Genomic DNA, 24,348 nt, shown 5'->3' with positions numbered 1-24,348 from the left:
CGTGTCAAGGTTGAAACACACACAAAAAAGGGAACAAGTGAAAGAACAAGTAAGATGAAAACTGGAGGTAATTGCCATCTGATTTATTGTAATAACGCCCATTCTTTGTGCACACGACTGCACCATTATTGAGCAAGAAACAGAGGGCTTGAAACAGGCACCGAACAAAATAAATACAATCATTTCATGTCAGCAAATTATATATCTATAACCACTTGGTTTAAAACGAAACCAGCATAAGCCCACTTCTTTGTTCTCACTGAGATACACACGGTGCCCAAGGTTACCTGTAAGCAGCTGTTTTCATGTGGAAGCTCGGCTTCATGATTTCTACATTCAAATTTGTGTTCTTTTGATGAACTGCGTCCTTTCATAGTTGGGCTGACACCTGCAAGTGGGACATCGGGTGCCATCTGGAATTATCCAGCAACAAACGCTGTCCTTGCTGTCTCACTAAACCTCTGTAATCATACAAGCAATATTACAAGCGTAGAGCCTGTCAATGAGGCAACTAAAACAATCAAGCATGCAAATCATTAGTCCGGTATATTTTGGTGCAAGGAACGTGAGCAACAAAACCATCTTTATTTGCAGCTCAGTGTGTGCACATGTATCTTAGACTAAAAAAGCACGAGGATTGCCGCAATTCGACTGTCATATTGATTCAGATGTGATCTTCACTGTATACTGCAATCGATGCATGTACAGTACTCACGGATTGAAATAGGACATTCGGAGCGCTAGCCTTGCAGTGCCACGCAGGCATGTGGTAAACCACAGGCCGGCTGACTGGCTACTGGAAGGAACAAATCTGCTTTGTAGATGTTCTCCCTCTCACGCCATACCACAATGCACCACCTTGGTTCCATGAGCGTCTACGGGCGGCGCTCCATGAAGCGACGGCCACGCGCTCCGAATGTCCTATTTCAATCCGTGAGTACTGTACATGCTTACATTATACTCTTGAAGAACTCACAGCCAATATGCCATTTATGAAGCACTGACAGCAAGTTATGTAATGCATGGCTTATTCTTGTTTCTTGATCTTGACCATGGCTGATCAGCCTTCGGGTAAGTATCGATTTTCACAATATATACCTTTTGAAGTCTCGAGTATTTGCGGCTGATATTTTTTATATTTATTTCCTACTGTTAGCGCAGGCAGCATGCGAAAAATTGTAGGCCTAACCTGCATACTTTTTCTGGAGTGGTCTTTTGTTTACATGTCCACTTTTGACGACATCAGGGCTTAGTGGTTGCAAGTCGTGCGTTTGTCGTTTTATCCGCGTTCTCTTTCTTATCTTTAGGTGCATCGATACCGGCGGCGTTATTTTATTCAAGCCATGGTAAACGCTCCCGACTCTTGCAAGAATGCACGGATAATCTCTTTGAACAACTGGATAACGGTAATTTATCAGACGTGGAAGACGAGTGCGGCGAGTCTGGCGGCAGCGGTGACGAGGGGGACGACGAGTTTGGAGCCCCGGCGGAGAGCGAGAGTGATAGTTCAGAAGCTGACTCGGAAGATGATAGCACACAAGCAACGGCAAACGGATGGGCGAGAAAACCTTTCAAGGTGCCAGAGTCTGTATTCAAAGGGGCAGCTCGCGAAGACCTTCACATCGAAGGGGACATACCCTCACCATTTGGTTATTTTAGCCGTTATGTCCCGAAGGGCGTCTTTACTGAGCTTGCTGAGAAAACAAATCAGTACTCGGTTTTTCAGAATGGCAAGTGTGTAAACACTCATGAAGATGAAATCAGCCGACTGGTGGCTCTCCATCTGAACTGCTCTCATCGCATCATGCGAGATCTCGCGCAACAGCTTCGAGAAGCTGCGCAACACTCTTCACATCGTTGATGCGAACAAGCCAGACACCAATGACAGACTCTGGAAGGTGAGACCTCTGCTCAAGAATTTTCAAGCAAAGTGCCACGATCTCGAGGTAGAGGAGCATCTGCGCATTGATGAGCAGATTGTTCCTTTCAAAGGCCGTTTGGACATAAAGCAATATGTGAAGGGCAAGCCTCACCCTTGGGGTGTGAAGGTATTCATGCTATGCGGGGAGTCCGTCCTGATTTATGATTTCTTGGTATACAAGGGCTCTACAACAAAGCTGAACGAGAGTGAAAAACAGCTATATGGTGTGACAGGTGCAATCGTTTCGCACCTGGCCAAGCGAATCCCGCCGTTTGTTGGCCACAAACTTTTTGTTGATAATTACTTTACTTCGTTGCCCATGCTGCGCGCCCTGCGTGAACAAGATATATTTGCAGCTGGTACTGTACGCATGAACAGGTGTGAAAAGTGCCCGCTCATGAGTGAAAATCAACTAAAGAAAAATGGTCGAGGCTCATCTGACAGTTTGGTCAGCAATGACGGCAAGATTGTTGTGACGCGGTGGCTGGACAATCGAGCCGTAAATATGTCCTCAAATTTTATCGGTGTAGAAGAGGAGGATACAGCACAGCGCTGGAGCAAGGTGGACAAATGTTTCATTGATGTGAAACGCCCAGCTGTAGTCGGAGCGTACAACCGAAGCATGGGAGGTGTAGACAAAGCGGACGTCCTTGTAGCCTTGTACAGGACCACAATTCGTTAAAGAAAGTGGACCCTCAGAATGATTTTTCATTTTGTGAATCTTGCTGTTGTGAACTCTTGGTTAGACTACAGACGTGATGCTGATGTGCGACGAGTCACATCGAATGAGCAACTTGACCTCCTGGACTTCACCCTCATAATCATTGATGCTCTTGCAAAGAAAGACGAAAAATGCAAGATAATGAAGCGTGGTAGGCCATATTTGTAACCACTAGAGCCCAGGAAGCAAGCTCGCTTTACGGAGAATAGGCTTTTAGAAGATGTGAGGTTCGACCAAGTTGGACATTGGCCAATTCACACCGACGCTGGGGCGCAGCGGTGTAAAATGGACGGTTGCACAGGGAAAGTTCGAGTTTTTTGTGAAAAATGCAAGGTGCACCTGTGCTTGACGAAGTCGAGGAATTGCTTCAAGGACTTTCACACAAAGAAATACTCAAAATTGTGCTTAGTTTTTGCTGTAAGAGCGGCATGAAATAAAGTGAACATTTTTTATTCCTACACCCACTGAGCCCTGACGTCCTTTTTTAAGGGCATGAAGCCAAATCGGTAATTACTTCACACACAAGCTTTATATTTTGTGAGCATGTCATTCTGACCTTCCAAGTGAAGAAAATGAGAGAGAAAAAAATCTGCGATAAAAATAAGAATTCCAGGGCTACGAGCCACTACGAGCCATTCTAGATGTAGATACGCTCGTCAGAAAGCTGCATGCACTGTTTCGGTCTGCTCGTGTCAGTTCTCGAGACTGGCGATGCCCGATCTAGACTCGCTGACCGGCCGAGCCCCGGCATGTGCGCTTCCTTGTGTGATTTTGTGTTTCGGGTGAAGCCAACCGCGGGTAGCTCGCACAGCAGTACTGGAGGCGGCAATTCGCGTTACGAGCCGTTCGAGAGGTAGATACATCCGACAGAAAGCTGCATGAACTGTTTCGGTCTGCTCGTGCAAATTCTCAGGACTGGCGATTCCCGATCTAGACTCGCTGGCCGGTCGAGCCCCGGCAATGGTGTTTCCTTGTGTGAATATGTGTATAGGGTGAAGCCAACCGCGTATAGCTCGCACAGCAGTACTGGAGGCGGCAATTCGCGTTACGAGCCGTTCGAGAGGTAGATACACCCGACAGAAAGCTGCAAGAACTCTTTCGGTCTGCTCGTGCCAGTTCTCAGGACTGGCGATTCCCGATCAAGACTCGCTGGCCGGTCGAGCCCCCGGCATGTGCGCTTCCTTGAGTATGCGTGTGTATCGGGTGAAGCCAACCGCGAGTACCTCGCACAGCAGTACTGGAGGCGGCAATTTGCTTTACGAGCCGTTCGAGAGGTAGATACACATCCGACAGAAAGCTGCATGAACTGTTTCGGTCTGCTAGTGCCAGTTCTCAGGACTGGCGATTCCCGATCTAGACTCGCTGGCCAGTCGAGCCCCGGCGAGTGCGCTTCCTTGTGTGAACGTGTGTATCGGGTGAAGCCAGCCGCGAGTAGCTCGCACAGCAGTACTGGAAGTGGCAGCTCGCATCACGAGCCGTTCGAGGGATAGATACACTCGACAGAAAGCTGCATGAACTGTTTCGGTCTGCTCATGCCAGTTCTCGGAACTGGGCTCGACCCAGACTCGCTGTCCGGCCGAGCTCCGGCAAGTGGGCTTCCTTGTGTTAGGAGTGTACAAGGTGAAGCCAACAGCGGATAGCTCGCACAGCACTACCGGAGGCGGCAGCTCGCGTTACGAGCCATTCGAGAGATAGATACACTCGACAGAAAGCTGCATGCATTGTGTCGGTCTGCTCGTGCCAGTTCTCGAGATTGGCGACGTCCGACCCAGACTCGCTGGCCGGCCGAGCTCCGGCAAGTGCGCTTCCTTGTGTTGAGAGCGTGTACAAGGTGAAGCCAACCGCGGATAGTTCACACGGCAGTATCGGAGGCGACACCTCGCATCACGAGCCGTTCGAGGGGTAGATACACTCGACAGAAAGCTGCATGCGCCGTTTCGTTCTACCCGTGCCAATTCTCGGGGCTAGCGTTGCCCGATCCTGGCTCGCTGACCGGCCAAGCCCCGGCAAGTGCGCTTCTTTGTGTGACCGCGTGTAGAAGATGAAGCCAACCGCGAGTAGCTCACACGGCAGTACTCAAGGCGGCAACTCGCGTTACGAGCCGTTCGAGATGTAGATACACTCGACACGAAACTGTAGTCGCCGTTTCGTTCTGCTCGTGTCAGTTCTCGGGACTGGCGACGTCCGACCCAGACTCATTGGCCGGTCGAGCCCCGGCAAGTGCGCTTTTTTGTGTGACCGCGTGTACGAGGTGAAGCCAACCGCGGTTAGCTCGCACAGCAGTACCGGAGGCGGCAGCTCGCGTAACGAGCGGCTCGAGAGGTAGATACGCTCGACAGGAAGCTGCATGCACCGTTTTGGTCTGCTCGTGTCAGTTCTCCCGACTGGCGATGCCCGATCTAGACTCGCTGACCGGCCGAACCCCGGCAAGTGCGCTTCCTTGCGTAAACGTGTGTCTAGGGTGAAGCCAACCACGGATAGTTCGCACAGCAGTACCGGAGGTGGTAAGTCGCGTTACGAGGCGTTCGAGAGGTGGATACACTCGACAGGAAGCTGCATGCGTCGTTTCGTTCTGCTCGTGTCAGTTCTCGGGGCTGACGATACCCGATCCCGACTCGCTGACCGGCCGAGCCCCGGCAAGTGCGCTTCCTTGTGTGAGCGTGTGTATCGGAAGAAGCCAACCGCGGGTAGCTCGCACAGCACTACCGGAGGCGGCAGCTCGAGTTACGAGCCGTTCTAGATGTAGATACACTCGTCAGAAAGCTGCATGCACTGTTTCGGTCTGCTCGTGTCAGTTCTCGGGACTGGCGATGCCCGATCTAGACTCGCTGACCGGCCGAGCCCCGGCAGGTGCGCTTCCTTGTGTGATCGTGTGTACGAGGTGAAGCCAATCCCAAATAGCTCACACGGCAGTACCGAAGGAAGCAGCTCGCACTACGAGCCATTCTAGATGTAGATACGCTCGTCAGAAAGCAGCATGCACTGTTTCGGTCTGCTCGTGTCAGTTCTCGGGACTGGCGATTCCCGATCTAGACTCGCTGGCCGGCCGAGCTCCGACAAGTGCGCTTCCTTGTGTGACCGTGTCTATCGGGTGAAGCCAACTTTGGATAGCTCACACGGCCGTACCGGAGGCGGCAGCTCGCGTTACGAGCCTTTCCAGAGGTAGATACACTCGACAGGAAACTGTAGTCGCCGTTTCGTTCTGCTCGTGCCAGTTCTCGGGACTGGCGATTCCCGATCTAGACCACCACCACCGAGAACTTGCAAGGCCGGCGCGCCACCTCCTCTCACAGCCGCCTACGTCACGACCGCGGGATGGAGCCGGGAATAGTCAGGGGATGAAGCTGCTCACGCTGACGAGTTGAGCCGTTGAGTTACTACCGGTTGAGCCGGTTTGGCTGTCACCACACAGAACTTCTACCGGGTCGGCCGAGTGGCGAGGCGACGGCATTCCTTCGGTGGCTGTGCTGGTGCAAAATTGTCGTCGAATTCTCTCGTGTTGGTTGTCAATGGTGACGAAAAGGTGCTGTTGGAAATAGGAGCCGTGCGCAGGCACAGATCAGAATGCCTGGCTCATGCTGTGCCGCGTCCGCAGTGTCCGCGTCTACAGGTTTCCGAGTGACCTGCAGCAGAGAGCGGCGTGGACAAAGGCGATTTCTCGTGAAAATTTCACGCCAACAAAGCATACTGTGGTAAGCATCGTTTTTTTTTTTTGGTTATGCTCGATGTATATGTAACATAAAACAAGCGCTTTTCCTTACGTTTGTTGTGCTTATTGCGGCACACTAGCTCTCTCGCCTGTAGGTATTTGTTAAGTCTGTGTTCATGCTCGCTTCGATCCGTTTCCCGTAAGCGTGCATAGAACTATACATTACTCTTTTTTTCAGCTGTGCGAGAAACATTTTGTCGAAGCAGACTTCGTTAGAACTGCAACATACACAGATGCGCAGACCGGCAAGGTGATTGAAGTGCCGCTGGAACGCGTTCGCCTAAAGCGAACAGCAGTGCTTGTTTTTGCGGGACTGCTGTACACAATATCACCGCATGCATATAAGTTTATCCGAAGTTCTATGAAAGTGAAGTGGCCCCACCCTGTAACCATAAGGCGCCTCTGCTCTTCATATCTGGTGAACCCTGCCCTAGAGCAGCACGACTCTTCCTTCCTGAGCTATACGAAGACAGAGTTGAGCGTGATGAAAGAGCATGAGCGGACTGTTACTCTGATGATGGACGAGATTCATCTCCAAAGATACTTTGATTATAAAGGTGGCTTTATCACAGGCGCTGCAGTAAACAGCTCAAGTCCAGCCAAAACAGCTCATGTTTTTATGATACAAAACCTTCTTTCAAACCACAAAGATGTTGTTCACATTCTGCCCGTAGCTCAGATTGATGCAGAAAATCTTCATAAATTCTTACACAAACTAATAGGGAATCTTGAATCACTTGGACTGAAAATTATAGCAGTTGTCTCAGACAATAACTCAATAAATCGAAAGGCTATGAAATTTTTCGCAAGTCCGCCAAAGGCCAGCATTGTCTATCAGCATCCAGCTGATTCTTCTCAGCCACTGTTTTTCATTTTAGACCCAGTTCATGTGTTAAAGTCGGTGCGAAATAACTGGTTGAACCAGCGTAACATTGGCAAATGCATGTATTTTCCAGATCTGAACAGCGCTGAACCAAATCCACCGATTCTGACAGCATCATTTAAAACTTTGCGGGAGCTCCACGATGCAGAGAAAAATGAGCTATTAAAAATAGCACCAACCCTATCATTAAAGGCACTAGACCCATCGAATATGGAGCGGCAAAACGTGAATCTTGCACTTCGCATTTTCAATGACTCCACAGTGGCTGCACTGAAATCTACCAACATACGGCATGCAAAAGAAACTGCTGATTTTATTGCTACAATTCTGACTTGGTGGCGGATAGTCAATGTAAAGACGCCAAGGAAAGGTCAGCGCCTGCGGGATGAGATGCAGTATCCTGTGAGTTCCACGTCATGCCCTCAGTTGGAATTTTTGAAGAAGATAACAGAGTGGCTTGACTACTGGGCTAGCCTAAAGCATGTTGCAAGGCGTTTCACACCAGAAACACACATGGCTCTCGGACACACAAGCCACGCTCTGCATGAAATTTCACTTTACTGTTTAGAGGAGCTTGGGTTTAAATATGTCCTACTTGGAAAGTTTCAGACAGACTCTCTAGAAGAGAGGTTCGGAAAATATCGCCAGCTGAGCGGTTCCCAATATCATGTCTCGGTTCGGCAGATTTATGAGTCCGAGAGCAAACTACGGCTGCAAAAAGTCCTAGATCTTCCCGACTTAGATGTCATAGGACGGCCGGTGTCGAAGACAACTGCCAGCTCATTTCACGAGCAGTTTCCAATAAATGTGTACAACGGAGACATTGAAAAAAAAACTTCAAGGATGCCAGCTGTGACATACGTTGCTGGATATTGTGCGCATGCTGCGTTGAAGAAGCTCATGTGTACATCGTGTAAAGAAATGCTTGTTTTAGAAAATACAGATTTAGACAAAGATGAAAACGTACTCATTGCAGGCATGACAAGAGGGGGTTTGAAATTCCCCCCAAGCAGTGGTCGTCAATGCGGTGCTCTTCACTGAGATTGTCCTTGACAAGCTTAAAAGCCAGCAGTATTCTTCGCAGTTTCTTGCTCTGGCTAATCAAAAGGAGGCACTGGTAGCACTCGTATCTCATGCTCTTGATGGTTTTGAGGCGCCTGACTACTGCGATTCGGGGCATTCTCCGCAGGAGGTCATGCATCACATCCTCAGTGCGGCAGCCAATACACTCCTCAACAATCTATGCAAAGCAGCCAACAACAAACTGGCTATGCCAAAACCAAAGCGAAAGCTGCAAACTGTACAGAAATGAAGTGACTGCACGCAAAACTACTGGAATTGTTAAAAATGCATAAGAGGTGTATTTTTTCATCTTGCTGTGATTATGCTGCATTCTACATATTTTCCTCAATTTTGTGTTGTTTACCATAATAAATCACTCGTTTCTTGAAACACTGTAGCCATTCATTCCTGGCTTCCTTTCTTCTGTGTTGTCAACAGGCTGTGTATTTACATTGCTTTAAATGCCGTGTATTGATTCTTTGGTGACTGAATTTATATTTTGTGGTAAATGACCTGGCCAGAACATTTCCATGCGGACACCGCGGCGAAATTTACTTGCGGAAGTAAGATCCTATCAATCAGCGAAAAGCACACTAATTTAGGCATACGCTAAATAAAACCACAAAATTAAAAGTGATTGTGTTTCTGTCGGGAAAGTATTTTGTAATAGTAGTTCTTATTACTATGGTCCTTACATGAACGAAACGGTATAAACCGACGGCCTCGGGGTAAGGAGCGCGCTGAAGATCCGTCGAGGAGTACCGCGCGAGGTGAAGCCGACTTCCAGGCCCATCCCGCGAGCGTGACGTCACGGCGGCGCGCGGAGGCCTTGAGTTAGTCTAGGTGGTGGTGTCTAGACTCGCTGGCCGGCCAAGCTCCAGCAAGTGCGCTTCGTTGTGTGACAGTGTGTATCGGGTGAAGCCAACACCAGATAGCTCACACAGCCGTACCGGAGGCGGCAGCTCGCGAAACGAGCCTTTCGAGAGGTAGATACACTCGCCAGGAAACTGTAGTCACCGTTTCGTTCTGCTCGTGCCAGTTCTCGAGACTAGCGATGCCCGACCCAGACTCGCTGGGCAGCCGAGCTCCGGCAAGTGCGCTTCCTTGTGTGACTGTGTGTATCGGGTGAAGCCAATTGCGGGTAGCGTACACAACCGTACCGGAGGCGGCAGCTCGCGTAACGAGCCGTTCTAGACGTAGATACACTCGACAGAAAGCTGCATGCACCGTTTTGGTCTGCTCGTGTCAGTTCTCCCGACTGGCGATGCCCGATCTAGACTCGCTGACCGGCCGAGCCCCGGCATGTGCGCTTCCTTGTGTGATTTTGTGTTTCGGGTGAAGCCAACCGCGGGTAGCTCGCACAGCAGTACTGGAGGCGGCAATTCGCGTTACGAGCCGTTCGAGAGGTAGATACATCCGACAGAAAGCTGCATGAACTGTTTCGGTCTGCTCGTGCAAATTCTCAGGACTGGCGATTCCCGATCTAGACTCGCTGGCCGGTCGAGCCCCGGCAATGGTGTTTCCTTGTGTGAATATGTGTATAGGGTGAAGCCAACCGCGTATAGCTCGCACAGCAGTACTGGAGGCGGCAATTCGCGTTACGAGCCGTTCGAGAGGTAGATACACCCGACAGAAAGCTGCAAGAACTCTTTCGGTCTGCTCGTGCCAGTTCTCAGGACTGGCGATTCCCGATCAAGACTCGCTGGCCGGTCGAGCCCCCGGCATGTGCGCTTCCTTGAGTATGCGTGTGTATCGGGTGAAGCCAACCGCGAGTACCTCGCACAGCAGTACTGGAGGCGGCAATTTGCTTTACGAGCCGTTCGAGAGGTAGATACACATCCGACAGAAAGCTGCATGAACTGTTTCGGTCTGCTAGTGCCAGTTCTCAGGACTGGCGATTCCCGATCTAGACTCGCTGGCCAGTCGAGCCCCGGCGAGTGCGCTTCCTTGTGTGAACGTGTGTATCGGGTGAAGCCAGCCGCGAGTAGCTCGCACAGCAGTACTGGAAGTGGCAGCTCGCATCACGAGCCGTTCGAGGGATAGATACACTCGACAGAAAGCTGCATGAACTGTTTCGGTCTGCTCATGCCAGTTCTCGGAACTGGGCTCGACCCAGACTCGCTGTCCGGCCGAGCTCCGGCAAGTGGGCTTCCTTGTGTTAGGAGTGTACAAGGTGAAGCCAACAGCGGATAGCTCGCACAGCACTACCGGAGGCGGCAGCTCGCGTTACGAGCCATTCGAGAGATAGATACACTCGACAGAAAGCTGCATGCATTGTGTCGGTCTGCTCGTGCCAGTTCTCGAGATTGGCGACGTCCGACCCAGACTCGCTGGCCGGCCGAGCTCCGGCAAGTGCGCTTCCTTGTGTTGAGAGCGTGTACAAGGTGAAGCCAACCGCGGATAGTTCACACGGCAGTATCGGAGGCGACACCTCGCATCACGAGCCGTTCGAGGGGTAGATACACTCGACAGAAAGCTGCATGCGCCGTTTCGTTCTACCCGTGCCAATTCTCGGGGCTAGCGTTGCCCGATCCTGGCTCGCTGACCGGCCAAGCCCCGGCAAGTGCGCTTCTTTGTGTGACCGCGTGTAGAAGATGAAGCCAACCGCGAGTAGCTCACACGGCAGTACTCAAGGCGGCAACTCGCGTTACGAGCCGTTCGAGATGTAGATACACTCGACACGAAACTGTAGTCGCCGTTTCGTTCTGCTCGTGTCAGTTCTCGGGACTGGCGACGTCCGACCCAGACTCATTGGCCGGTCGAGCCCCGGCAAGTGCGCTTTTTTGTGTGACCGCGTGTACGAGGTGAAGCCAACCGCGGTTAGCTCGCACAGCAGTACCGGAGGCGGCAGCTCGCGTAACGAGCGGCTCGAGAGGTAGATACGCTCGACAGGAAGCTGCATGCACCGTTTTGGTCTGCTCGTGTCAGTTCTCCCGACTGGCGATGCCCGATCTAGACTCGCTGACCGGCCGAACCCCGGCAAGTGCGCTTCCTTGCGTAAACGTGTGTCTAGGGTGAAGCCAACCACGGATAGTTCGCACAGCAGTACCGGAGGTGGTAAGTCGCGTTACGAGGCGTTCGAGAGGTGGATACACTCGACAGGAAGCTGCATGCGTCGTTTCGTTCTGCTCGTGTCAGTTCTCGGGGCTGACGATACCCGATCCCGACTCGCTGACCGGCCGAGCCCCGGCAAGTGCGCTTCCTTGTGTGAGCGTGTGTATCGGAAGAAGCCAACCGCGGGTAGCTCGCACAGCACTACCGGAGGCGGCAGCTCGCGTTACGAGCCGTTCGAGAGGTAGATACATCCGACAGAAAGCTGCATGAACTGTTTCGGTCTGCTCGTGCCAGTTCTCGGGACTGGCGTTGCTCGACCCAGACTCGCTGGCCGGCCGAGCTCCGGCAAGTGGGCTTCCTTGTGTGACCGTGTGTACGAGGTGAATCCAACCGCGAGTAGCTCACGCATCAATACCGAAGGCGGCAACTCGCGTTACGAACGATTCGAGATAATCTTTATTTGCAATAGCGACAACGTCCCCCACACGACACCCGCAATTTTTTGCGCAACGTCCTCGGGCCGCAGATAGGGCGTCACGAAGCACAGGGCGGGCAGCCGTTCCAACAGCTGTTCCGGCGCGCGACTCCACTGCCAGAAACGGAGTCGCACAAACTTGGTCACGTTGGCGCAAATTTGGCGCACGTCGATCCCGTGGTCGCAGCTCGCACTAGCCAGAGAAACGTGCTTGACAAAGTGGCAGTCGTCGGCCGCTCCTCGGGCGCAGTGCGCGTGCATCACGTCCACGAGGCGCCTAAAGCGCTCTTGAAGCAGTAGCAGCGCAAAGGGACAAGCTTGGTCCTGGCTCCCGGTCGCAGACTGCCGCGCTTGTCGCGCTTGCCACGCTTGTCGCGCTCGCCTCGCTCTCTGCGTCTGCCGCCCTTGCAGCTCCTGCTGCGCTTGCCGCTCCTGCCGAGCCTGCTGCGCCTGCCGCTCCTGCTGCGCCTGCCGCAGGCACAGCATGCGTTCTCTCTTCACTCGCGCGCAAAAAGCGTCGAACGAGTGCCCGTACCGAGCGACGATGGCGACCGCCTCAAAGTACAGGGTCTCGTTGCGAAAGGCCACCGGGGAGTATCGCAGGCCACTGCGCAGACACGGGTTCAGCAGCGCCTCTCTACGTGGCACGAAAGAGTACGAACACAGCGGCCACGTTTCGCGGCAACAGAGGCGCCTGTTTCTCTTGAGCAGCGCGTACATCTCGCCAAAGCGCACCCGGTCGCGTCTCAGGTCTCTGGCGACGCGCGTTCCTTCTTTCCGACCGTAGTGGTCGTCCGAGTCCCAGCCGTAGTAGTCGGCGTCGCTCTCGCTGTCGCCGCCACTGCTGCAGTCGGTGCTGCTGTCGTCGCTGCCGTCGGTGTTGTCATCCGCCGGGGGAAGAAGCGACGACGAGAGCACGCGAAAGCTCCACGCGTGAGCGTTTGCGGCCACCGTCCGGCCAAACGCCGCGCGCGCGGGCTGCGTGTCGAAACGCACAAAGCCGAGACGCAGGCTGGCGCAGCTGCTAGGTATCTCTCGGAGCGCCTCTCGGTCGGCGGCCGTGCGACAGTAGTACTTGTTGTACGAGTGGAGAACGACGCGGTCCGGGCGTACGCCCGCGCCACGCGAAACGCAGACAGCAGCTTCGTGGGCGATTCTTCCGAGCCCTGGTCAAAGTTCGGCATCCTGGCGCACATGGTCCGCTGCAGCACGCACGAGTCTTGTCGCGCGGGCGCGGCGCCCGTCCCCGCGTGGACGGGCGTCGCGTGGACGGGGGTGCACACGGGAGTGCGCACGCGCACCTCCACCGACTGGGTAAACTTTGGGCACGCTTCAAATCCCAGTCGCACGCTCAACACGTTCGTGCCGGCCGGCGGCGGTTCGGGACCATCCGGCCCGACCAGCTGCTCCCAGTCCGGGCCGCTCAGGCGGTCGCGCCGAATCTGCAGCAAGATCCAGTCGAGCCAGCGCAGAAACTTGCCGTTGAGTGCGTCTCGTCTGCGCATCAGTTCCTGCGGACGCCAGGCGCGAGCGTCCGCCGCCAGCACACTCCGTGCTCGCTCGCGTCCTCTCCGCTCTTGTCGCTCTCTTCGCTCGCTGCGCTCTTGCCGCGCGCGTTGCCCGCCCTTACAAAAATGGACTTCGAGTTTCTTTTGAACATGTATAGAGAGCGTAATGATTCTAAAGGACCTCTATAGGGACTCGCTGTCTATTGAGCCAGCTCATTAAGCAGTCTATGTGTTCTGTAATGAGACCTAACTATAAAGTTCAGCTGTGTTCACAGTCCATAAAGATTCTATTGGCTCAATAAGACTTTATAATGAGTCAACCTTATAGAACTTGTTTTGTGCCTTCACTATAAGAAGTCGCTCCTTTCGAAGTCAGAAGAGCCTCTATAGACATAGCTCAGTAAGACATCATAATGAGTCAGAAATTACAGAGCTTGTTTCGTGTATTCTCTATAAAAACTCGCTCCATTTGCAATAAAAACAGATTCTATCGAACTGGCCCAGTAAGACTTCCTAATGTGCCAGATTTTATAGAGCCTGTTTTGTGACCTCGCTATACGAACTCGCTCAGTTCGAAGTCAAAAGGGGCTCTATAGAAATAGCTCAGCAAGACTTCATACTTAGTCAAAATCTATACAGCTTATGTCGTGCATTTCCTATAAAAACTCGCTCTATTTGCAGTCAAAACAGATTCTATACAACTGGCCCAGTAAGACTTCATAATGTCCCAGATTTTATAGAGCTCGTTTTGTGACTTCGCTATACGAACTCGCTCACTTCAAGTCAAAAGGGGCTCTATAAAAATAGCTCAGTAAGACTTCATGCCTAGTCAAAATCTATAGAGCTTATGTCGTGCATATTATGTTATAGGCCTTCCTGCCTTCGCTGTGTAGACTCACTTCTACGACTACGATACGCATGTTATAGACAGTGTAATAAATGCATTAATTACGAATCATAATCAGCCCTTTTGCGTATGAATTTTATTGACTCCCTTAACGCGCTCCATACATGTGTAATACTGATGCCATAGGCAGAGTAATGAGAAATTGAAACACTACATAGTGAGTACAGTTTACAGCAATGATAAGATCACTTGTGCATGCAGATGGTGTATATAAGAAAAGACAGAAAAGCACTCTCCAGCATGCATGTCCGAGTAATTATGACAGATATGCAACATGTAGGCAACATTTACGAAAGCAAAACACATCAGGTATCAGGAGTATAAATCCCTTCCGGTTAAATTTCCTTTTACGAAATGTCACCTGCATTTTGGTGCTCCTTCTCACACTATACTGAAGGTTTATCACAGTTCAATCAATTCAGTATACTTTTCTCCTGCCACACTAATGACAGCTGCCTTACAGTGAGGTAAGGACCACGGCTGTACATAGTTATAATATGCATGCGTGGGACATAGTGAGAAAAGCACGTATACATCCTAAACGCCTCTCTGACATTCCCAACTTCAAGACCTCGAACCACGCGAACTTTGGGCATAATCTGCTCCTCTCATCGTTGTCGATTGTGTTATCTGGTGGCAGTGAGCACGCATTATTGTCTGAGGCCTAGTATAACTGCTGTAGACTACGCATCCACGCTACATTACTGGTGACGCCGCCACCCTTTTCCGACAAATGTTGCCTGTCTTCACTTTTGTTTTTCTTCTGGAGGGTATATATCAGCCCCCAATAAAATGTAAAGTGTAGCTCCTGTCACAACGCCTTTCAATAGTCACTATATAGTAACACCACGTGTGCATTTGTGAAACGATCTGCCTTTGAGTGTGTAGGTCTACCCACTGAATCAAGCCAATAGCTGGTCTTGCCGTGCACTTTTTTTACCGTGCACGCAGTCAGCGTATCGCAAGTGCCAGCAGGCGCACTGTGCATTCATCTCCCATAGGAGCCGCCACTTCGCCAATGCGAGAGCAGTCCAGGTGCGGCCTTCAAATGGCTGAGGTCGCATGATCTGCAAAGCACTGTTTTTGCAATCAAATCAACTAATCATGCAGCCCACAAAATGCTTTCCTGTCAGCTGAGAAGGACTGTTTATCAATACTTACTTTTCCCACAAGCTACAAAACATTCCAATACCAGACACCAGGAAACACAGAATGCTTATCATTTACATCAGTGCACCCATTATTAATTACACTTCCTCTATTCCACCATAACATTAAGTACTTGCTGCCATTTCCATCAAATCTTGCCTATGAAGATGCCACACTAAGACAGCATGCATGCACTGTTACATACAACAAGCTGTCATTTAGAGCACGAAAAATACAACATGTTTGCCAATTCCAACATGCCAATGTGTTTCGGCCTCAAACACAAATATACAATTCAAACATATTTCAATAATTACGCTGTGACCTTATACATCTAGGAACACTAGTTTTGTTCAGCAACTTACACTGAAACTAATGTATCAATAACTGATATGATTAATACACATATGAAAAAGATGCACACATAATGCGCCGTTGTATCATCATCAGAGTGACTACGTCCACGGCAAGGCAAAGGCTTCTTCCACATCTCGCCAACTAACCCTGTTCCGTGTCAGCTGCGGCCACCCTGTTCCTACTAACTTCCCCAATCTCATTTGCCCACTTTCTGCCGCTCCCTGCTATGGTAGATTTGTCTTGGAATCCAGACCACTGCCTTTAAGGACAATCGGTTATCTTGCCTTCCCATATTGTATGCCCTGAGGCACGAAACCGGTGTTTGCCCCATCACCCACTCCGCCCGTTTCCTGTATCTTAATGCAGCACCTATAAGTTTTTTTCATAGCTCGTTGCATTGTCTTCAGTTTAAGTTGAACCATTTGTTAGCCTCCACCTTTCTGCCCCGTAGGTGAGTACCAATAAGATATAGCTGTTATATACTCTTCTCCTAAAACTATATATCCTCAAGAAAAACCACACATCTGTGCGCATGAAAAGACAAGGTAAAACACTGTGCTAAACAGCAGACACATATCTTACAAGATCACATAGAAAGCAGCGGCACTGAAAACCGTGCAAAATAGTGGCAAAACCATCTTTCTCCACTGCAGCCAGGTTTAGTGTGAAACATACATACATGTAATGAATAACCTTGTGGATAATTCTTGACAATAATGCATTATGAAACTTTTTGCACATAGCATAGATAAGAAAACATATACAGTCGTGCCTCTGTAACATATACTTTGCTTCCCCGAGAAAAACTGTCCATAAAGCAAGTCATCTGTAATAAGGAATTGGGAAGAAAAGCAACAAGCTATGAATAGTCTGCTTCGGTGTATAGTGATGGCCAGTGAAGGCAAAATCAGGCATAAGTATGGGACCTACACACCCATTATCCTTGTTGCCATTGCGCTTCAAATAATAGGGTGCAGCTTGATGTGCCTACTAATCTCTGATACCATCCCACGAAATGCTACTATGCATCAGCACTCAGTTCGCTGACAGGAGCTATGTGGCTTTCTACATGCATGCAACGTGGAATATGGTAAGGCGTGCTGAATGGACAGTTTTGTATTCTAATTAAAGCATGAAATCACAAAAGAAAAGGGCTATCACTCAGCCATTTGCACTTTTTCACTGAAAAAGAATGTTCTGTCACTGTACATATTAAATAAATTTTGTGTTGTGTTGTGTTGTGTTTTATGGCGCATAGGCAACTAAGGCCATCATGCGCCAAGCTGGAGGTATAGGAGAAATCTCTGGATGATTTTATGGAAATGTGAAAATCGTCGCTGGTGCAGAGTGCTTAAATAGTTAAAATTACCTCATGATGATGAAGGAAAAAGATGCTAGAAATGGGTACTATTAAAAACGTTTAAAGGGGGTCGGGTCACCTCAGCAGCCATCCTTACCAGGGTAAGGATCTCGAGGCTTCCAACCAATCAAATACAGACCTCACCCTTTTTCTCAGGAATGAGGAATGGCCGAGGTGTGTCAGACGAAGTACTGGGTCATGATTTAAATATTTTTAAGAAAACCAGCTTCTGTTAAAAATCTAAAAACACAGGACATGTCCACAATTGCGTTATCACTCAAGAGCAGTGCTGGATGAAAAGGGATGCACTGGTTATAAAACGGAGAAAAACACATTTTCCGTAGCCTTTCCAGTTTAGAGCATGAAATTAAAATGTGAGTCACTGTAAGTTCATCTCCGCATGTACAAACTGGTATGTCTTCTTTCCTTAGCAGAAAGTTGTGTGTGAAGTGTGTGTGACCTATCCGGAGTCGGCAGATAATGACCTCTTTGAAACGTTTCTGGTGCACACATGACTTCCATTCACCTAGGACTGGTTTTATTAACCGTAGTTTGTTATTTAGTTCGTTGTTCCAGGTGGACTGCCATTTTTTCCTTGCATTAATATGTATTAAGTTCATGCAATCTCTATAGGGCACATTTATGTTTTTAATTTGCTTTTAACAAGCTTGAGCAGCGCACAAATCTGCTCTTTCATTGCCCTTTATGCCAACATGACTTGGTACCCAGCAGAGTCTTATGTTTTGTCCTTGAGCTATGGCTGTTGTAATGTTGTGTATGAGGTCGCCAAGCAGCGGGGTTATTGCATTTCTAGGATGAATGGCTGTGAGCACACTTAGTGAGTCTGTGTAAATAATACTGTTGGGTAGGTTCTCGTTTAGTATTTTTCCTATGGCTACACAAATGGCGTAACATTCCGCAGTGAAGATGGAAGCGCACTGTGGAAGTCTTAATATTTTATTCCAATTTCCCTGTACAACTGCACTTCCAACGTATGCATCTGTTTTGGAACCGTCGGTATAAAATGCTGTGAAAGTAGTATACTTTTCCTCGAGTGTGAGGAATTCTTGTATTATATGTTGTTGCGGAATTTGTTTCGTACGGAACTGTGTTAGAGTGAAATCACAGATTTCAGGGAAATTGTGCCATGGCGGCAGTGGACCTCGCCTTCGGGCAATGTTTGGCAATACGTCTAATATGCTAAGGTTCCGGCACATGTCTTCAAATCGCAAGAGGAGAGGCCGAGTAGCTTGCGGCTTGCTGTTGAAGAGTGTTCTAGAAAGGCACTTTGTGGCGATAGGGTAACATAGATGTTTATGCAGTGAACGGATTTTTAGAATGTATGAGCATGTGAGTATGGCTCTTCTATCTGTAAGCGATGGTTCATTGGTCTCTACATGGAGACTGTTTATGGGTGATGTCCTATATGCACCAGTGGAGAGACGTAAACCTAAATTATGTACCGGATCTAGCCGTTTGAGGTACGATGGTCTCGCTGATCCATACACTACACATCCGTAATCCAGGGTAGAGCGTACTACAGAGCGGTATATTTGTAACAGACATGTCCTATCGGCTCCCCAGTGTTTTCTCGACAGTACTTTGAGTATGTTCAGGGATCGAGAAGCCTTCTTTTTCAGCGCATTTATGTGAGGCATAAAGGTGAGCTTTCTGTCGAATGTTACACCTAGAAATTTGTTCTTTTTTCACGGCTAAGTCTATTTCGTTCAGGTTTAGGGTGGGATCTATCTGCATGCCTCGTCTGAGTGAAAAAAGAATGGCCACCGATTTCTGTGGAGAAAAACGGAAGCCATTTTGGTCTGCCCATATTGCCAGTTTATTTATTGTTAGCTGTATCTGTCGTTCACATGTTGATGTATTCGAGGATGTGTAGGCTATCTGGAGATCATCTACATAGACAGAATACATTACGGACCTCGGGATTATTTTCCTGATAGAATTCATTTTTACAATAAAGAGTGTTGTGCTCAAAATACATCCTTGAGGTACTCCGTTTTCTTGGATAAACTTCTTTGAAAGGGTTGAGCCTAGGCGGACGTGAAATGTACGGTTAGACAAAAAGTCTTTAAGGCAGTTCAACATCCTGCCGCGGATGCCCAGTTCAGCCAGGTCCTGAATAATCCCAAATCTCCACGTTGTGTCATACGCCTTCTCTAAATCGAAGAAGACAGCGAGACAATGCTGTCTGTGTACAAAAGCCTCACGAACAGTGTTTTCAAGACGAACCAGGTGGTCGGTGGTGGAGCAAGCCTTTTTAAAACCGCATTGATGGACATCCAGAAGCTCCCGGTCTTCTAACACGAATGATAGTCTGATGTTCAATACACTTTCAAAAGATTTCGCTAGGCAGCTAGTCAGAGCTATGGGCCTATATCTGCTAGGAAGGGTAGAGGGCTTTCCGGGTTTTAATAGAGGAATAATAACAGCCATCTTCCAGGCTTTAGGAAGTTTCCCCGATACCCAAACTTTGTTTAACAAATTTAAAAGCGCCTCCACAGCCGGTTCAGAGAGATGAGCCAGCATTTGATAATGTATTTCATCTGGGCCAGGTGCAGTTTGCTTACCAGCGGACAGTACTCTATTAATTTCTTGGATTGTAAGTAGGTTATTATAGGGCTCATTTGAACTGCCACTTGTCGGCAGTCTTTGTTTTTCAGCTGCGTTTTTGTATTTCAGGAATGATTCTCTGTAGTGAGATGAACTGGAAACTTCAGAAAAATATTCACCCAAGATATCTGCCTGCTCTTCTAAATTTGTCTGTATGCCAGGGGTTGATAGAAACGGAACTGTGAATGGGGAGTAGCTGCCATTTATCTTTTTTACCATCTCCCACATTTGTTTTGACGTATATGAGCTGTTTATTGAGGACACGTAACCTTGCCATGAAGTTTTTTCTGCATTACGGCGAATATATCGAGCTTTTGCTCTTGCCTTTTTAAAGCTTATTAAGTTCTCGTGCGTTGGGTACCTACGAAAAATTCCCCAAGCTTTGTTTTGTTTCTTTTTTGCATCTCTGCATTCCTGTGTAAACCAAATTTTGTGATTCTGCTTTACTACTCCAGATGACCGAGGAATTGCTAGGCGTGCAGCTGTTCAAATGCAGTTCGTGATAGCTTCATTCAGTTGGTCTATGCTGAGGTCATCTGAAAATATTTTATCTAAGCTGTCCCTTTCTCTAAAAAGTTCCCAGTCGGCTAATTGTAACTTCCACCGTCGTGGTTTCGTTGGGGTGACTAGTGGTGGGGATGTTAGGCTTATTGATACAGGGAGGTGATCGCTGCCGTATGGGTTATCAATGACATCCCATTTAAAATCACAAAAGATAGAAGGTGAAGTAAAAGACAAATCTATGCAACTCATTTTTCCCGTGCTCGGAGAGCAGTATGTATCTTTGCCGGTGTTAAGAAGGCAAACATTATTACTTAGAATAAAATCTTCTAAAATACGACCTCTTGCATCAGTGTGTGCACTGCCCCAAAAACCGGAGTGGGCATTAAAATCACCAACTAGCAGATATGGCTCCGGTAGCTGTTCTAAAAGGGATTCTAAATCATGAAGTGTTACTGTTAGGTGTGGTTCAAGATATATGGTGCATATTGTGAGTGTTTTAAAATGAAGAATGGTGACTGCGACGGCTTCGTATTTGGTTTTAGGTTTGATCTCGCGGGTTGCCACACCATTCTGGATGACAATGGCAACACCTCCAGACAGTTTGCTTGCTTGCTCTCGGTCACACCGAAAGATATTGTACTTGTTTAAAATATTTTTTTTTGGACCTAAGTTGGTCTCCTGTAAGCACAAAGCCACCGGGGACATTGTGTTTAAAAGGTCTTTTATGTCAGAGTAGTTATTTATTAGTCCTCGGCAGTTCCACTGTATAAGGAACGCCATATTTGACTAGTGTAGTTAAAACTTAGGGTACCGGTTTTGGGGGTGCCAATACCGGGGTCTTTTTTCTTTCTCGCTCCAGGGAGCTGTGCCTCTGCTGCAGCAAAGGCTAATTCTGAGTTGTGTCCATCGCCTCATTAGAGGCTCTGGACTTCCGCGGTGAACCCGCAGGTGTACGGTTTGTGGGCTTCTCCCGACTGGGGGAAGCCTTACGGGCGGCCGACTGAGGGGCCGGCGGGCCCTTGCTCAGAGGTGGCAGGGCAACCTTCGCTGCATCTGCCGGGGGGGGGGTGGCCCTGCCTCAGGCATTTCCTGGGCAGTGGCCGAAGCCTGGTGTGGTGTGCCGCCCCTGCGCACCACATCGGCGAAATTTGTTTTTGCCGTGAATTGGAAAGCTGATGGGAGTCTTTTACGAGCTTCTTGGTATGTTATGTTTTCCTTTGTCTTTATTGTTATTATTTCCTTCTCTCTCTTCCAGGTAGGACATGACCTCGAGTACGCGGGGTGATCCCCTTCGCAGTTCGCGCACAGTGGTGAAGCACTGCAGTCCACAGATTCATGATTTTTTGACGAACATTTGGCGCATGTTTGGCGGCCACGACAGCTCTGTGAGCCATGGCCAAATCTTTGACATTTGAAGCAGCGTCTGGGGTTTGGGATGTACGGTCTTACATTTATTTTGAGATATCCTACTTCTATGGTTTCCGGAAGTTGGCTGGAGGCAAAGGTCAGGACTATGTGTTTTGTTGCTATTTCCTTGTCATCTTTTCGGATTTTAATACGATGTACTTCGGTGACGCTCTGGTCTTTTAGACCCTCCAACATCTCTTCTTCAGAAAGGTTCAGGAAATCGTGTTCAGATATTACTCCTTTCACTGTGTTTAGTGATCGATGTGCAGTAATGGATATAGGAATGTCTAGAAAGGACACTATGGATGGGAGTTTGGAAAATTGGACTTTGTCTCGGATTTGGAGGAGTAGGTCGCCACTGGCTAGCTTCGTCACCTTGTAGCCAAGGCCCAGGGCGTCGGTAAGAGATTTAGAAACAATGAATGGGTACATTTTGCTAGCTGGTTGATCTAGATTTTCACTATGTACGACATGGTACCTAGGGAAAACTTCTTTTGTTTTTTGCAGGAACTGCGTAGTGGCATCGGTCCGCCCTCGTCTATGAGGGCGATCATTTGTTGAAGGAAAGGGATCCATAAAAAAAAAGTTGTTTTTCGGCTGCGGTGGCAGCCACCCACCACGGAGCCCAACATGGGGACGGGACAGAAGGTTGCAAGCAAGGCCTGCCCGCGTCAGCTGTACACCGCAACTATAACCGAATATGACGCAACTCAGGGTAGTTCGTCACACAAGGTTAACCCTCGCCGGCAGGAAAAAGGAGAAACCAAGAAGTGAGTAGGGGATAGGAGAGTTGTGAGAAAGAAGATAGGAAAGTAAAAGATGGAGGGGAGGATAGGAAAAGGCGACTGCCGATTCCCCCCGGTCGGGTCAGGCCGGAGGCGCCGTCTGCAGGAAGCTGGGGCCAAAGTGGTGTGTTGCCTCCGCCAAGGGGCCTTAAGGGTCCAAACGCTCGGCATCGGCTCAACCACCAGGATCCCCTTTTCCCCGGACACGGCGATGCCACGCACGGCGAGGCGCGGGTGCTCGGGTCCGTGGTGATGCACAGTTCACCATCATCCCCTTTTGGGGATGTCCCTGCGGATGCTCGGGAACCCGCGGTGTCGCCACTCACCGTCGCGACGCCTGCAAGGACATGCCAAAATAAATTGGCCCCATGAAATTTTTATCTGCGAGTGGGGCGCGCTATATGAAGCTTCATCAACAGCCAGTTCACTTCTTATATGAATTGTTATATGAAGTGTACAGTCGCGCCTCTCAAACATGACCCCCCTTAATATGAATGACATAATTTTGTGGACAATTTTTGTCGGAGGAAACTTTTTCAATGTATTTACGCCTTGTTAATATGGAAACTCATTGTCTGAATAATGGACAAGGGGAAAATGCACAGAGTCCATGGGGCCAATTTATTTTGGCATGTCCATATATTAAATAAATATGGACATGCCAAAATAAATTGGCCCCATGTACTCTGTGCATTTTCCCCTTGTCCATTATTCAGACAATGAGTTTCCATATTAACAAGGCGTAAATACATTGAAAAAGTTTCCTCCGACAAAAATTGTCCACAAAATTAAGTCATTCATATTAAGGGGGGTCATGTTTGAGAGGCGCGACTGTACACTTCATATAACAATTCATATAAGAAGTGAACTGGCTGTTGATGAAGCTTCATATAGCGCGCCCCACTCGCAGATAATAATTTCATGAAGCCTCCAGAATCATCACGTCAGACAAAGAAGACAAGTAAATTTCTCCATTGCACTTAATTGCCATACACTTCCTCATGGATGAAGCAGACACAGTTGTAAATGTACCTGTGGATTCTACCTGCACAAGCGTGAAGCTGCTGACACTGTTGACACTGGTCAGCAGGTTTTTCCTTGCTCTGAACACCTCAATCTTAGCATTAATGTTTTCTCTTTGATGATCACAAACACAACTCTTTGCTGTGCAACAGCTAACAAGATCAATGTCTATAATACGCCCAAAAGTGGGCCCTGACAACACAAAGGAATTGCATCGTCTAGATTTGTCAAGGTCAGCTGTGCAAAAGCAGAAGTGACCTAGGCTCATCTTTTTGTAATGGATTTTACCATTAGCTGTCATGCCCTTGCCATAAAGTACCAGTGAGCCGACTTTGGTGTACCTTTGTCTCAAGCTGTAATCTTTTATGAGAGTCCAAAACTGACTACTTATGTGGCTTTCCTTTTGACTCAGTGATAGATGCTGCCAGAGTTTAGGCAATGCCGATAGAAGGCAAAACTTATCAATGATTTGAGTTTCTGCAAACCTTGTCCCGCAAACGAACTTACCTAGCTTTCCATTCATCGATTCAAAAGGGTACAGTGAGTATCCCCATAGGGGGCTCCACTGTTTTACACTATCAATGAGATGTGTGAGCAGATGAGCATTATAAGTCATGCACTCCTTGCCATACAAACTTTCATATTTTTTTAAGAATTTCTTCATTTTTGTTCTCAAGAGCTTGATTGTCTCCATTGAAATTGTGGGAGCCAACATGCAGTGCATCATTTCAACAAAATGCATCCAGTTGTTGTAGTTTTTTGGGGGGAGATCGCCATACAGAAGAACAGGAGAGAAAAACAACACCCAGTTTCTCCATTCTGATGATTTCCACCGTCTCACTTCAGACAATGGGCGTGGCAAGCGAGACTGGTCCCATGTAGGAGCCCAATGAAC

At 48.8% G+C, this 24,348-nt stretch overlaps 1 long non-coding RNA gene across 1 annotated transcript in view; it reads right to left on the bottom strand.

The window, feature by feature from the left end:
- LOC144111374 (uncharacterized) overlaps positions 1 to 24,348 on the bottom strand; it is a 323,266-nt gene that overhangs the window by 79,573 nt on the left and 219,345 nt on the right. The window lies entirely within an intron of this gene.

Source organism: Amblyomma americanum, chromosome 11, assembly GCF_052857255.1.
Source record: "Amblyomma americanum isolate KBUSLIRL-KWMA chromosome 11, ASM5285725v1, whole genome shotgun sequence".
Lineage (NCBI taxonomy): Eukaryota > Metazoa > Arthropoda > Arachnida > Ixodida > Ixodidae > Amblyomma > Amblyomma americanum.
The sequence above is the reverse complement of the archived record's forward strand: the minus strand, read 5'-3'. Positions and strand labels throughout refer to the sequence as shown.